A 13,214-nucleotide genomic window follows, 5' to 3' on the forward strand; every position below is an offset into this window, starting at 1 on the left:
TACAACTAAACTGGTGTGTGTACTTAAACTTCATCTTCCAGTGCCGATTTAGTTTGTACGGAAACTATGTCCTTATTGTTTTCCAGTGACAAAGTAGCCCGTCCAGCCGATTCTGTGAGTGCAACTTGACCCCCCTGCGGTGTGTGAGTTTTTTTAAAAGGTGGTTAGTGGAGGGATCCCAGTTATAACGAGATTCAGCCCGGCCACTTAACTGTTCCTGCTGCTTTGACGATGCGTTTATTAATGCCACAAGTGCCACAAGGGAGATCGTGATCGGCAGTTTAGAGGTGCGGGCCTTTTAATGCCCCTTTATCTGTGTTATCAACGCACTCGGAAATCTGTTTTACGAGCGTGTAATTAGCTGACCACGAAAACCTTTACCAGCAACAATGTGTGGAAATAGGCACCTTTTGAAGATCTATTTAGTGAGCTAACCAGGAAGTCAAGTATGTCTTTAAAGAGTTTATAACTTAAAAATAAAAAAAAGATGTTCAGTAAATTGCTGACAGACTGTTGAACTATCGGCCAGCGATGTCAAATGTGAGGCCCATTCTATAAGGAAAAAGTTATGCAATCGGCTGCCCAAGATTGCAAACCGATACATTTCCCATTGCATTGAGCAGATGCCACAGCACATTTCTCATGCGCGGCCATTTATGGCATATGGATTGCCAATTGTCGATTGCCAAGATCCAAGATGCAAGCTGTAAGATGCACGCTGTAAGCTGCGAGATGCATGCTCCAAGCTCCAAGATCGATGAACAATTTAACGGGCAGGCCAAGTTGGCTCGGACCTGCCTTCAGTTCTAACTGTCCCTCTGACAAAATGCCGCAACCTGCAAGTGTAACTGACACACGGACAGTTGGTCAGGGCAAGAGAAGTAAAAATAAGATGAAATAAAATGAAAACACTGGAGGATGGATGGGGATTGGCGGATGGTGGCAGTAGATACAGCAGATCTAGCCAACGAGACTAAGTATACAATGTGCAGGCAGGGAAAAAAATAAATCAAATTTTCTCATCAATCTCATCGAACATGAAAATGCACTTTCAAAACGCATTAAATAAACCATAACGGCACGCATGCGCCGCTGCAAGGGAGCAAAAGAAACAGAAACAGCGACTCCGCCGAGGCCGTGTGGCAGGGGCAGCGTAAGAGGCCGCGTAAATCTTTCACTTTGAGCCAAATGCAGCACAGCACAGCTAACTGCGGCTAACTGGAAAACTAGCGGCCGAGAAATAACGTAAACGATGAACGCGCATGGGCAAGTGCAGCCCCACAACCTCGAGGAATACGCGGCATTCGAGGGGCGTCGCGGGCGGAGGCGGGTTGGCCAGGCCAGGAGATGAGAAGGCAGCCAGCCAGCTGGTCAACGGAGATGCCCTCATTGGGCGCCAGAAAAAAGAGCCAAGTCAACCCTTAAGTGGGAATATAAGCCTAGATACCTGAGGACTCTTCCCAAAGTTTTGAAAAAGGGCACCAACAGAGTTGGATCTAGACTAAGTAAGCAATGTCATATGACAAGATCCACCAAAAGTACTTAAATGGAAAAATGTACAAATATTATAATAAATATTATAAAAGCAGACAACCCTTTTCATTTTAGAAGAAAACGTTTTTAAGTTGTTAATAAAATTTTCAAGCTTCCTTTATTCTGACAATTTCTATTTGCAATTCTAAAACCAACCATTTCTTATTTATTCATCGGTTTCCTTTGCTTGTGAGTGAGTTATAAGACTTTATTAAAAAATGTCCAAATTGGCAGCGCTTTCAGCCAACAACTCGCAGTATTCGCTGTGGCCCGGCCATATTTGGCATTGGCTTTGCCCAAACTCTGTGCCTCTCAGACACGCTGCGACTGCGCTGACAAATTGCTGTGGTTGTTGCCGTTGCCTGGTGTCGCCAGCAACATGCAACATGCAACTTGCAGCAGCAGGAGGCAGCAGGCAGAGGCAGCAGGCAGGCGGCAGCATCCGATATGCCGGCAAGTCCTCGAGGCAGCGTGGCACACAAATTTGGTAGCACGGCGCACGGCGGCACTCAATAGTGTCCAATAATTCATAACGCAGCCGTCGCCGTTGCCAAAATTGGCAAGACGCTTGATAAGCCGACGCTTGTTGTTGGTGTTGTTGCGCTGCTGTTGTGTTTGTTGTTGTTGCTGCTGCTGTTGTTGCTTCTGCGCAGCCGCGCGTAATAAATCTGAGCAATTTGTTGCGCACTAATCGGCAGAGGCAAAGCTGCAGCGGTTGCGGCTTTCGTTAGCCATTTCAATTGAAAGTATCTTTCAGCTTATGGGTTGCAGGTGTCTTGGCCAAAAAATCAACGCAGCGGGAACTTCAATTAGTGGGCCGAATAAATCAGTTTAGTAATTGCAAAGCCGATATGCGAGAAGATGTTACTAAACAAGGAAAAGTCGTATACATGCTGCTAAAAGCTGTGACAATTTTTTAATAAATTTAAAACATCTTTTATTTGGTTTAAAACATGTTTTAGAACTACTCAAAGCTCATATAAATAAACCTGGTAAGTAATATGTACGTATTGTCATAATGCTAATAAAAAGAACCATTAACTAATATGAAGAATCTCTTACATATGTATTATACAATTAATTATTTGGGGCACAAGTGCAAAGTACAATTTTCTCCGGTTCTTTAGGGTACTTTATACTACTACTTTTATACCAACTTTTTTCCACTTCAGCGGTCATTTCAATTCAATAACTCGAAGCGCTAAAGATTAGCCAGAATCGCTTGGATGGACTGACTAATAAAAGCCATAATTTGGTTGGGCAAATGAAATTAGCATGCATTACACAACGGCAATGGCCAATAACGGCACAAACCTGCCATTGATCCTTGGGGCGTCCCATTGGGCCATTGAGCTGCAAGTTGGCTCTTTTCGTGAGCGGATGCAGTTGCAGTTGCCAATTGCCAGTTGCAAGTTGCCAGTTGCAAGTTGCCAGTTGCCGGTTTCCAGTTGGCCAAAGCCGCCGTTCAGCCATTCCCTGCGCATGTCTGACTGACTGAATGACTGACTGGCTGGCTGATTGACTTGGCCCGGGTATGGGGGACAGCAGCCAAGACTGGTACTGGGACTGGGACTGGGTCTGATACTGGGTTTGGGATTGGGACTGGGCCCGAGCATCAATGAAACCTGGCGGATGCGGCCCGCCGCTGCCGCAGATGCTCTACGCCGCTTTGCTAACGGGATCGACGTGCTGCATGGAGAAAAAAACCTTAGGGTTCAACTCTAACCTTAGTCTATCCACCAACTATGTTCAAATTATAATTAAAAATATGTATGTTTCACGGTGCGAATGTTTAATACTTCAATTCAAAAATTTGATTTTAAACTAAATAGAAGAGTGGATCTTGGTGATAGCTATCATTATATTTTCCACAATGTAGCATCCACTTCCATTTGCCACTCGGGATCTTTCTAATGGTGCACGCAACTCCATGTGCATCTGCATCGCATTTGCCGCTTCAATGGCCAAGTGAGTGACCAGCGAATGGACCAACACCGCGCATTTTCCTCGATTTTCTCATCCTGTTTTTCTCAAGGCCCGAATATTTTAAGCTGGGCGCCATGGAGTATGCATTTTTTATGTAAATTTTCTTCGCCGCCCGTCATTAGTTATGACGGATGATGTTTGAAATTATTTAAATATATTCAATTAATACCAGCGGACACAACATAAACAAGAAAATAAGTTAATGAAAATCAGCTTTAACTTGATTTCGTAAATTGCTTGGGATGTGATATTCATAACTGCATTAAGTACATAATATCAAAGTTGCAATTGTCATTAAGAGAATTACGGAGAGAATAGTAACCAAATTCTTCACAAGTAACGCATACGCTCTGTATGTCAGAGTCAGGGGCAGAGTCAAAGTCTTTGGAATGTGTTCATCCTCGCCTGCCTGGGAATAAGTTAATAAAATAATTGAAGTACATGACAATAACATGCTTATTCCGACATATATGTGAGTTGGCAGTAACGAGAACCAGGCCAACACGGCGATGAGGAGATGGCAAGTCGGGGAACAAGGCGAAACAAGGAAAGCGTGAAGCAGACAATCAATAAATTTCTGGCTAAGAATGCCAGGCAACAGTGGCAACAGGTACAGGTAAAGGCGATTTCCAATTGTCGGATTGCCCTAGACTACCGCCGCCTGTGCTGGGTTCAATTTAAATAATTTCTCCTGAAAATTGAATACCAAATAAAGCGCCGTAAAGCACAGTAAGAGAAGTCAGCCAGGAAAGACCAAAACAGTAACCTACCCGGGCTAGAATATGATTTACATGCTGGACTAACTTGGGAGCCAAGTGCATTCGATGGAGGCAGTATTTGAATCACTGAGGAAAACTAGCCATATTTACTGAATTATAATTGCGAATAGAGATGTCATCTATAATATCAGTGAATATTGTTTGAATATGTGATACTTAAAAATATTGAAGTAATTATAAAGAATTTAAGCAGTTGTTGCCAAGTATTTATTCTTACATATAAAATCTAAAATTGATCTGTACGATTTTGTGGGTCACCATAGTTTTAGCCCTAAGAAAAGTGTATACAAATTTCCAAACATAAATAAAGCAAAAAGTAGGCGTCATTTTCTGGTGGCCCGTTTGGTCAATTTTTTAGATCCCAAACTAATTGAATTGATGAGTGATATTTTTCATTGTGTGGCAGAAGCAGCTTGTTGGTTTGGTTCCTTTGGTCGTGCCACGTTTGCCACCTGTTCTGTTGTTGTATCTGTTGCAGTCACTGCTTATTTCTATTTTTTGTATTTTTGTATTTCTCTGCCGCCGTGTTGGCTTCTTTGTCCCGTTATTGTTGCTTGTTTAGCCTTGCCTTGCCTTTATATCGTTAGCTAATTTTATTGTTACAATAACAGTTGTTGCTGCTGCTGCTGGCATAAATGGCATTGCTGCTTTTGCTGCTGCTGCATGCTGCATGCTGCAAGTTGCTGCTGCAAGTTGATGTCGGCTATCTCTCGCACATCTTATGACCGGCCTTGCTACCACTCGTATCAATTCTATTAAGCCTGGCACTAGTTCTCCGCCACCCCGCCAACCCGGCACACCGCTCATTCTCCGCTTCTCTGCATGTGACTAATCATGCAGAGCCAATCATGCCACAAGTTTATTTATTTTCACGTTGCAACTGCCGGGCTTTGGGGTAAAAAGCAGCAACAACAAAGGCGACAGCAACAGCAACAGCAGCGAACAGTAAACAAAAACTGGGTAATCCACTTAAAAATTCCTCGATTTTCGCTTCCTTTCCAGCCGCACATATAGATTTCCCATTTTCCATTTTTTTTGTGTGCCTGTTATCGCCTGACTATCAAGGCTGCTGCTTGTTCTCGTTATTGTTCCCTGTTATGTTGGCTTGTTCTCTTTTGGCTTTCTTCGGATCGCTGGCTGTTCGAATTTTTATAGAGTGAGTTATCTCCTGGGCTGTCTTGTCCGCTGTCCGTCCGTCGCAATGATGTGGACATCCCCCACACGTGGAAAAATGCACTTCAATTGCATAATTATTATATTTGTTTATCGGTTTAGAATTGAAGACAAACCTAGGAAACTAAACTATAAACTAATTTTAAGTAAACCGTTCAGTATATATTTTTTAGATTCGATTAGAGCTTGGAAATAATAGATATAATAATTTTAATGTTGTATAGAGCTACTTAAAGCAGGATTGGATATCCACTGAATATTTTCGTGAAGATTCTTGATCTAGAGAGGTACTTTATTTTGAAAGTTATCCATTTTTTTTCTCAATTTTTTGGTAGGTGGTATATTGTTGAAAGGAGTGTAACTTTGGTGCATGCTTCAAGTGCACATCCATTGGCAAATGCCAGACTCAGCTGCACTTGTTGTTCTCGTTCAGTCGGCGAGTGTATCTGCAAGTGTGCATCTGCACATCCGAACATCTGGGCATCTAAGCATCTGAGTATCTGAGTATCTGTGTGTGACGTTTACCGCTATCGCAGCTGTCACTCGACTGGCCGGCCGTTATGTGTCCTTGAAAGAAATCTAACTGGCTAACTGTTTCAGCCTCCACCTGCCTACTAGCCCCTAACGACCATTGGTCATTGGCCATTGCGGAAATTATAATCCACTCAGGTGAACTGCGCTGCCTTACAGCTTCTTTCCGCCGCCGCCGAAATCAGAACAATGGAAGATATGGGCTCGAGTGGCAGGAGTTCAGGATCCCGTCATCCATCATCCCTCTTTGGTGACGTGACCCGGGAGAGTGTCATGTAACAGAGATTTGCGGATGTTACATTTATATTGCTCACATCCAGACAGCTCCGAAGTGGCTTTGTGTGAGCTCTGATTGGATTGGGGGCGGATAAACAAATCTGCGAGGGATTGCGACTATCCAGGTGTCACACTCAAGTGCCAAACTGGATTCAAGGTAAGCGAAATAAAATTTGATTTGTGTGAAAGGAGTTCGAAGCTGTGACACCTACGAAAATAGTCGTCACTTAGATGATTTGTGAGAACAAGGGTCCGTTAAGGTTTACATGGGACTTGGATTTTCTGAAATTTGTATTCTTAAGTATTGAAAATGCCACAAGGATGGTCACTATTAACTTAGTTGTTGTATAATTCGCCAGCGTTTGTATTAAGACCATCCTCAATAGCTGCACCTTGAGTAAACTGAAAGAACATATATATTCTCCTTCTATGGGCCTATCTTATAACTACCATCTAGAGTGGAATCGGCCCACACACTTCCCAAATAAATCTTAGTCACACATCAGCGAAGCCTGTCAACTTGTTGCATATAAGATTAGAAATCCTATCTGGGAAGGCATCCTCCTCATCGATATGGGGATTTTTCCTTTTGTGGGGGAAAATCGAAATCGAAGAGATGTCGAAGTCAATGTCGCTGTCGATGGCACTTGCTCTTGGAAAATATTGCAAGTAGAGAAGGCAGAACACAGAACAGACCAAGCGTAATTGATAAAGACCGACAAATCCGTTGAGTGCTATGTTAATACATAGGCGAATGACCGATCTTTGGGATCTGATCACTGGGAAAGGGGTGGTGATCTGGGAGCGGGAGGAGGCGGATCAATGTCGCTTCAAAACGATCTTATTGATGGCAGGAAGACAAAGACCAACGATTGCCTGCTAATTCCAGCTTCAGGACCGATTTAGCGACGCGTGCAGAACCAGTTGTAATTAGTTGCATGCACTGGGCGAAAAGTAGTTCCCGAAACATATTGATAAGGGTACATATTCCATTAATAACCATTATGAAATGTGGTTTCGTTTTGTTGTTTGTATTTACATCATTTCTTCTTAGAAATATATGTATTTTAAAATATGAATATATAAAACAAATGGCTTACGCCATTTTCTGGGAATTACGTTCGAACGTTTTAAACAATTTTTAATGGAAATTTTGAACACGGTTTTGATTACACTTAAGATCGTATAGGTGCAGTCCCTTATAATTTAATCATTTATTTTCCCCAGGTGTTGCTGCTGCTCTTGTGGCTGCGCTCATCGAGAAGCCTTCGATTTTCGTAATGATTAGCGCCATTACAGGAACTGCTGCTGCGTCGTTGTGATTGCGGTTAGCAGCTGATGGCAGTTAGCCGAGCAACTACCACACAAAAGGTAGCTAACAATGCAACTGCAACTGCAACTGTGGCATCGACATCAGCAGCAGCAGCATCAGCCGCATCAACATCAGCAAACTGGCTGCAATTAGAGGATGGGCGTGGGGCGCGGCTGGGGCGCATAAATTGCGTTAGGATAATGATCGCGCTTTGGCACAGTAAATCGCATTTCGAAATGCAACGGACACCGGAGGTACAGTTCGAATGTGCAACCTATCTCTCGATTTTCCGATCCTATATTTTCCACACCAACACTGAACTGGTTCGGCAACAAATTTGACGCGCGCTGGTACAAATGAGCGGACTCATAGAAAGGGGGCAAAAGAAAGCAGCAAACAGCAAGCAGAAGACAGAAAGCTGAAGGAAAACCAGTAGATGGTGTGGATGTGGAAGGCCAAGAAGCAGCGGCCAGCGTTTTGGCCACGCATGCTGGGGCGCCATTTAAATTGAGATTTATTGCCGGCCACTTTGGCTGCAGGTGCACCATCAGCTTGCCACAGCAACTTGCAACAGCAGCAAAGATAAAACTGTAAAATCGCTGGCCACGCTCGGCTTTTGTCCTCGCTAAAATATAACAGTCAACAAATCGCTGAGCAATGAAGATGAAGTTATTAGGCGACTTATCTCGCCAGCGTGTTGCCAGCATTTTCTTTCTTATAAGTATGCTCCGCTCACCTCCCGCTGCTCAAATCCGTGGCAAGATTTAGAGTAACGACAAAGCTTAACAAGAATTTTAATTCAATTTTCTTGATGGCAGGAAATTGGTCTCAGCTGTGTGCAGGCCACATCGCTCTGCATCAAACGGAATATAATTTGGAAACATAAATTTAAAGCGACTTCAGAGTTTTTGTATTTTCAAAGTATTTTACAAGAGCCAAGAAATTGCAATTTTGTTGACACTTTCAAACTGCATAAATTAAAACCTTGCGTTGCTCATTTCATTGTGTATAAACACAGGGGAACATCTGTTCATCTTATTCTTTAAAAATTTGACACAAGTTTATTTCGGGATCTATTAGAATTACATCTGCTATCCGCCACGAAAAATCTTATTTTCCCAATATTTTTGAGGGAATGTGTCTTTTATATTTCTAAGGGTTAAGCATATTACATTTTCGAAAGATTACAAACATGTATGCATCACGATAATATATTTGAGTAAATAAAATATATCTGCTTCAAATGAATACTTTTGTTTTGGTAATCCCTGTGTCCAGTGTGCCTCACATATGTATATTTAATTGCAATTGACACTGATTTGCATTTGCACGCCAATGCGGCGGGGCGTTAAGTAGCCGAAGGCATCTAATGAGTTTGCCATGTGGCAAAACATAATTTCTGCATGTCAGTCACTCAGTCGGTGAAATGACAAGGAGGCAGTGCATCCAGGGGGCTCCGAATGGAGTAGATTGGAAAGGCGGGGCCAGTGGGGCGGGTGATACAGGTGGGGCAGGTGGGGCAAGCCAGGCAGGAGGCACTGTCAATGTTGCGGCTAATCCTGCTCATCATCTACATCTACAGTTGCCGGCACGAATGCGATTTTGAAAAATCGCAAAAAAACCGGTTGTCACTATTTGATGGAAAAGTCTCTGATGTGGTTGTTGCTTTGCTCTGTTGCTGTTGTTGTTTCTGTTGGGGGAGGAAGAGGGGGACACCTGCTGATTTTATCCTCGCCGTTTCGGCCATTTGGGGGCTGCAGCTTCTGCTGCTTCTGCCACTGCTGCCTCTCCATTTGATTGTCTGCCGTTGATTGCCGCTGATGTCTTGCAGCTGTGTCGCCTGTATCGTCATCGTCTGCTGCAAATTAAGTTGCTGCCTGCTAGCATTTACATGCCGGCCAGCTGGCAGCTTTTGATGTTTTAATGATAAGATTTGCGCGATTGATTTTTCCTGGGTGTCGAATCTGCTGTTTAGCTCGCCCGTTACACTCAGCTAAAAAAGGTGTTTTGAACTGAAACCCCTCAGGACTTAATAATCTTTAATATTTCAATGCTACACTAATTATACTCGTACGCAATATTAAAACGTATCTAAAATAGTTCCAATACAGGCCGATCAAATAGCTAATATTTTATGCTCTGAAAACTAATTTTCTTGAAATGTACCGATTTAGGCTGGTTTAAAAAAACATTTTTTATAATTAAAAAAAACTTTCCTCTAATGAAATCAACATTCCTGTGGCAGTGTAATGCGTTCAGCGTCCGAAAAGTGGCGCAAAAACGTGCCGCAGAGATTTGGCTGCCTTGGTGACACCCACTATCAGCCGCCCCCACCCGGCATCAAGGTCAATGGGTTAATGGGTGATTCGGAGGTCGACTCCGCTCCGCTCCGCTCCACGCCAAGCCACTGCACTCCAGTGCATTTCTCCACACTTTCGACGGCCGGACCCGAGTTTATTCCAATAATTGCCACTGCCGGCAATCCGCAAGTGCAACTGTAAGTGCCACCGTTTTCAGCCGGCGGCCAAAGAGTCGACGGCCGGATTGACAGCGGAGTTGCAGCAGGAGCTGGAGCTGAAACTGCCACTCAGCTGCAGACGACGCATGTTGGCCATCAAATGTCCGGTCTAAACATTTAGATTAGACCAGAGACGATTCTTCCGTCAGGAATGCCATTTTTTATGGAACAACAGCGGTAGCCAGCAGAAGTTGCAACTGCAGAACAATCGACGCGACGATGGGGTCTAATCTAGTTAAATTGTTGCATGCAACAATCGCAGTAGAAGCCCACTCGCCGCGTTTGCAGATACAGATACAGGTACAGATACAAACTGCAGATACAGCTACACGATAGCAGCAGATAGTCGGATAATTTCGTCGGGCTAATTGCGAAAAGTGCTCCCGTGGCGGAGGGAAAAGTAGCAGGACAAGTGAAAGACAGCGGCGCACGTGCGGCGGGGGATCAGAAGGAGTCCCGCCACAAGCACCACGCCCCCGTGCCCGCCCCGCCCCTCTGCTCGATTAGTCAATCCTCCCTCAAAGCCATTAAAAGTCAAGCACTTTGAGAAAATGCATTCAAGTCTTTTCTGGCAAATCCAACAGATAATCAATACTAATCCTGTCCGTCTTTTGTAAGATACGTTATATTTAAAAGAGATTTTTTTACATAATAACTGCTTTAAGATGTGATTCATTTATAATGGATTCTAGTAAAAAATAAAATATTTGTTTCTCTCGTTTAAAAGAGCTGAATAAATCTATAAACATGCAGTTAATATTGTAAGAAACGAGTTATTGAGATAATTAAAATAAAATTTAAATTTTAAAAGAATGAATCATCAATAATTGAATGACATGGTTGACGGTCTTACATCAATAGCTTTTATATATTTTTTATTAATTAGAACCTCAATTGAACATAATTGCATGAAGCCTTCGAAGTCGGCTTACTACCAAATTAGTTTCTTAGTCTCATACAATGAAGTAAAATTAGGGCAGCCCTGAACACATACTTAAATAAACTGTAAGTTTTCATATATTTTTCGCAGTGAGCCGAGTGCCATTTATGTAAGTGACACCTACGAGGAGGCCGCCTGCAGGAAGTCAAGCGGAGCTGGGACGGCAATTGTGTTCCATGGGCCCACAAATAATAGCTTCATTGGTCAGCCCGGCAGCAGGGAGCAGGGAGCAGGGAGAAGGCAGTTGGCCAATTTCAATGCCAGTGGCCAAAATGGGAAACCTGAAAACTGAGAACTGGGAACTGAGCACTGAAACCCCAGCCCAAAACTGAAACAGAAACAGGCAGAGACACAGGCACAGGCACAGTGGCCGGGCCATGTCATGGAATGGAATCTGGTCTGAAATTTGCATTGTCTCTGGTCGGTGGCTTTGGCCTAAACTTGGCCAAAAATGGTCGTTGGCATGGCCTGACATTATTATGCTGCTGATGCGACTCCCTAATGGCTCCTGGCCCGAGCATTTAAATGTCCATCAATTTATCAATTAAGTTAGCAACTAAACAATTAATTGTCAGCCAGGGCATGGGGATTTATATCCCCTCTAGAAAAATCGAAATATGTCCAGTCCTACTCACGTCCTACTCACGTGGTTCTCAGAAGTCTTGTTGGTGGTAGCAAACGGAATAAATGTAATTTGTATCGATTAATGTTATTAACTGCTTATTGATTTAAATCATTGAGTTTTATTTGTTTTTTTATATTTTGTTTATTTTATTGTTTACAATAAAAATTGTGTAACTTGTGCACTAACTCACTTGCGAACTGAGTTTTTCTTTCTTCCCCGCTTTTCCCCTGCATTTATGGGAAACTAAGCCCGAGCGATTTTATGGCCGCGACGATTCGACATTTACTAACCGTTTGCATTGGCAGTCCATCCGCAAATTTCGAATCGACTGTATGTGACAATAAGTGCAGTGCAAAGAGCTGGTGCATAGTAAAAAATGCACTGGGCGCCTGAGCGGAATTTATGGGCCGCACACATGGCGCCAAAGGTAAATGTGGGCGACCAGGTAACTGTGACAGCAGCAGAAAAAAAACGAAAAAAGGAAAAAGCGGCAGCAGCCGGCTGAAGGTTACATTTTCTTTGGCCCCTTTTGGCCACGCCACACAAACTGCCAAAGAAGTGCCCCCAAACGGCGGGCGAAATGTTCAAAATTACTAAAGCCGCTTATGGAGAATGCAGGCATATTTGTTGCAGCTTCGTTGCACGTTGGCGATGCGTTCGTGAGTCGCCAATTTGTGGCACGCACTGTGGGAGAAAATTTCGGATTTCCAAATAGATATTTTTTAGCTTGGAGTAAGCTTAAATACAGTTTTTCAAGTACTACAAGATACGATCTGATCCTGTATCTACATCTATTCTAATTGGCTCATAAGCAAAGAGGCAGTTGAAAAAGTCTGTTTGAAGTCCGTGTTCTATGGCCATATTCATAATACATTCAATTAACTTTTAGAAGAGCACTTCGCAGTTACAAGCTTCTCGGGTCTAACGACACCCACTTTAAGTTCTGTTATGAAAGTTATAAATTAAGTGCCTGCTCCGCAGAATGCGAAGAATTGAAATGCTGGCAGAAGAGCTTTTATGGGAATCAAATTCAGTCATTGCCCTTAAATTGCATATTTTCCTTGAAGATTATTCAAGTTTAGTTACAAAACTCAATTCAAAGTTGTTTCTCTCAAGGGGTAATTTTCTTCTAAAGTTTTTTATAGAATTATTTTAAAATAATAGTATAGTTTGAGCTTTTATGCAATTTTGAGCGTTCTTCATTATAGTAATAAATTTAGTTTTCCACCATTTCTCACGACCCCTTCGTCAGCTGATTGTTCGTTATCTATATTTGTTGTCTTTCTGGCACAGTAGTTCAAGCTAAATGTCATAAGTTAATTAGATTAAATTCTCCAGCGTTAGAAATATTGTTACATGTTCTTTGCCAGCTTTCCTTTCGCCCGCTTTCTCCGTTCTGGCTATTCTTACTATTCATTCCGCTCATAATACTTCTCACTTGATTCCGCTGTTCGGTTGTCAATGCCAGGTGGGCGGTGGGGCCGCCTGTGGGCGTGGCTGACTGGCTGGCTGGCTGGCTGGCTGGCTGGCTGAAGGGGCAT

General features: G+C 43.0%; 1 protein-coding gene across 5 annotated transcripts in view; it reads right to left on the bottom strand.

Moving 5' to 3' along the window:
• LOC120452969 (sex determination protein fruitless) overlaps positions 1-13,214 on the bottom strand; it is a 134,102-nt gene that overhangs the window by 81,634 nt on the left and 39,254 nt on the right. The gene's annotated exons all lie outside the window — the stretch shown is intronic.

This window comes from Drosophila santomea, chromosome 3R, assembly GCF_016746245.2.
Source record: "Drosophila santomea strain STO CAGO 1482 chromosome 3R, Prin_Dsan_1.1, whole genome shotgun sequence".
Lineage (NCBI taxonomy): Eukaryota > Metazoa > Arthropoda > Insecta > Diptera > Drosophilidae > Drosophila > Drosophila santomea.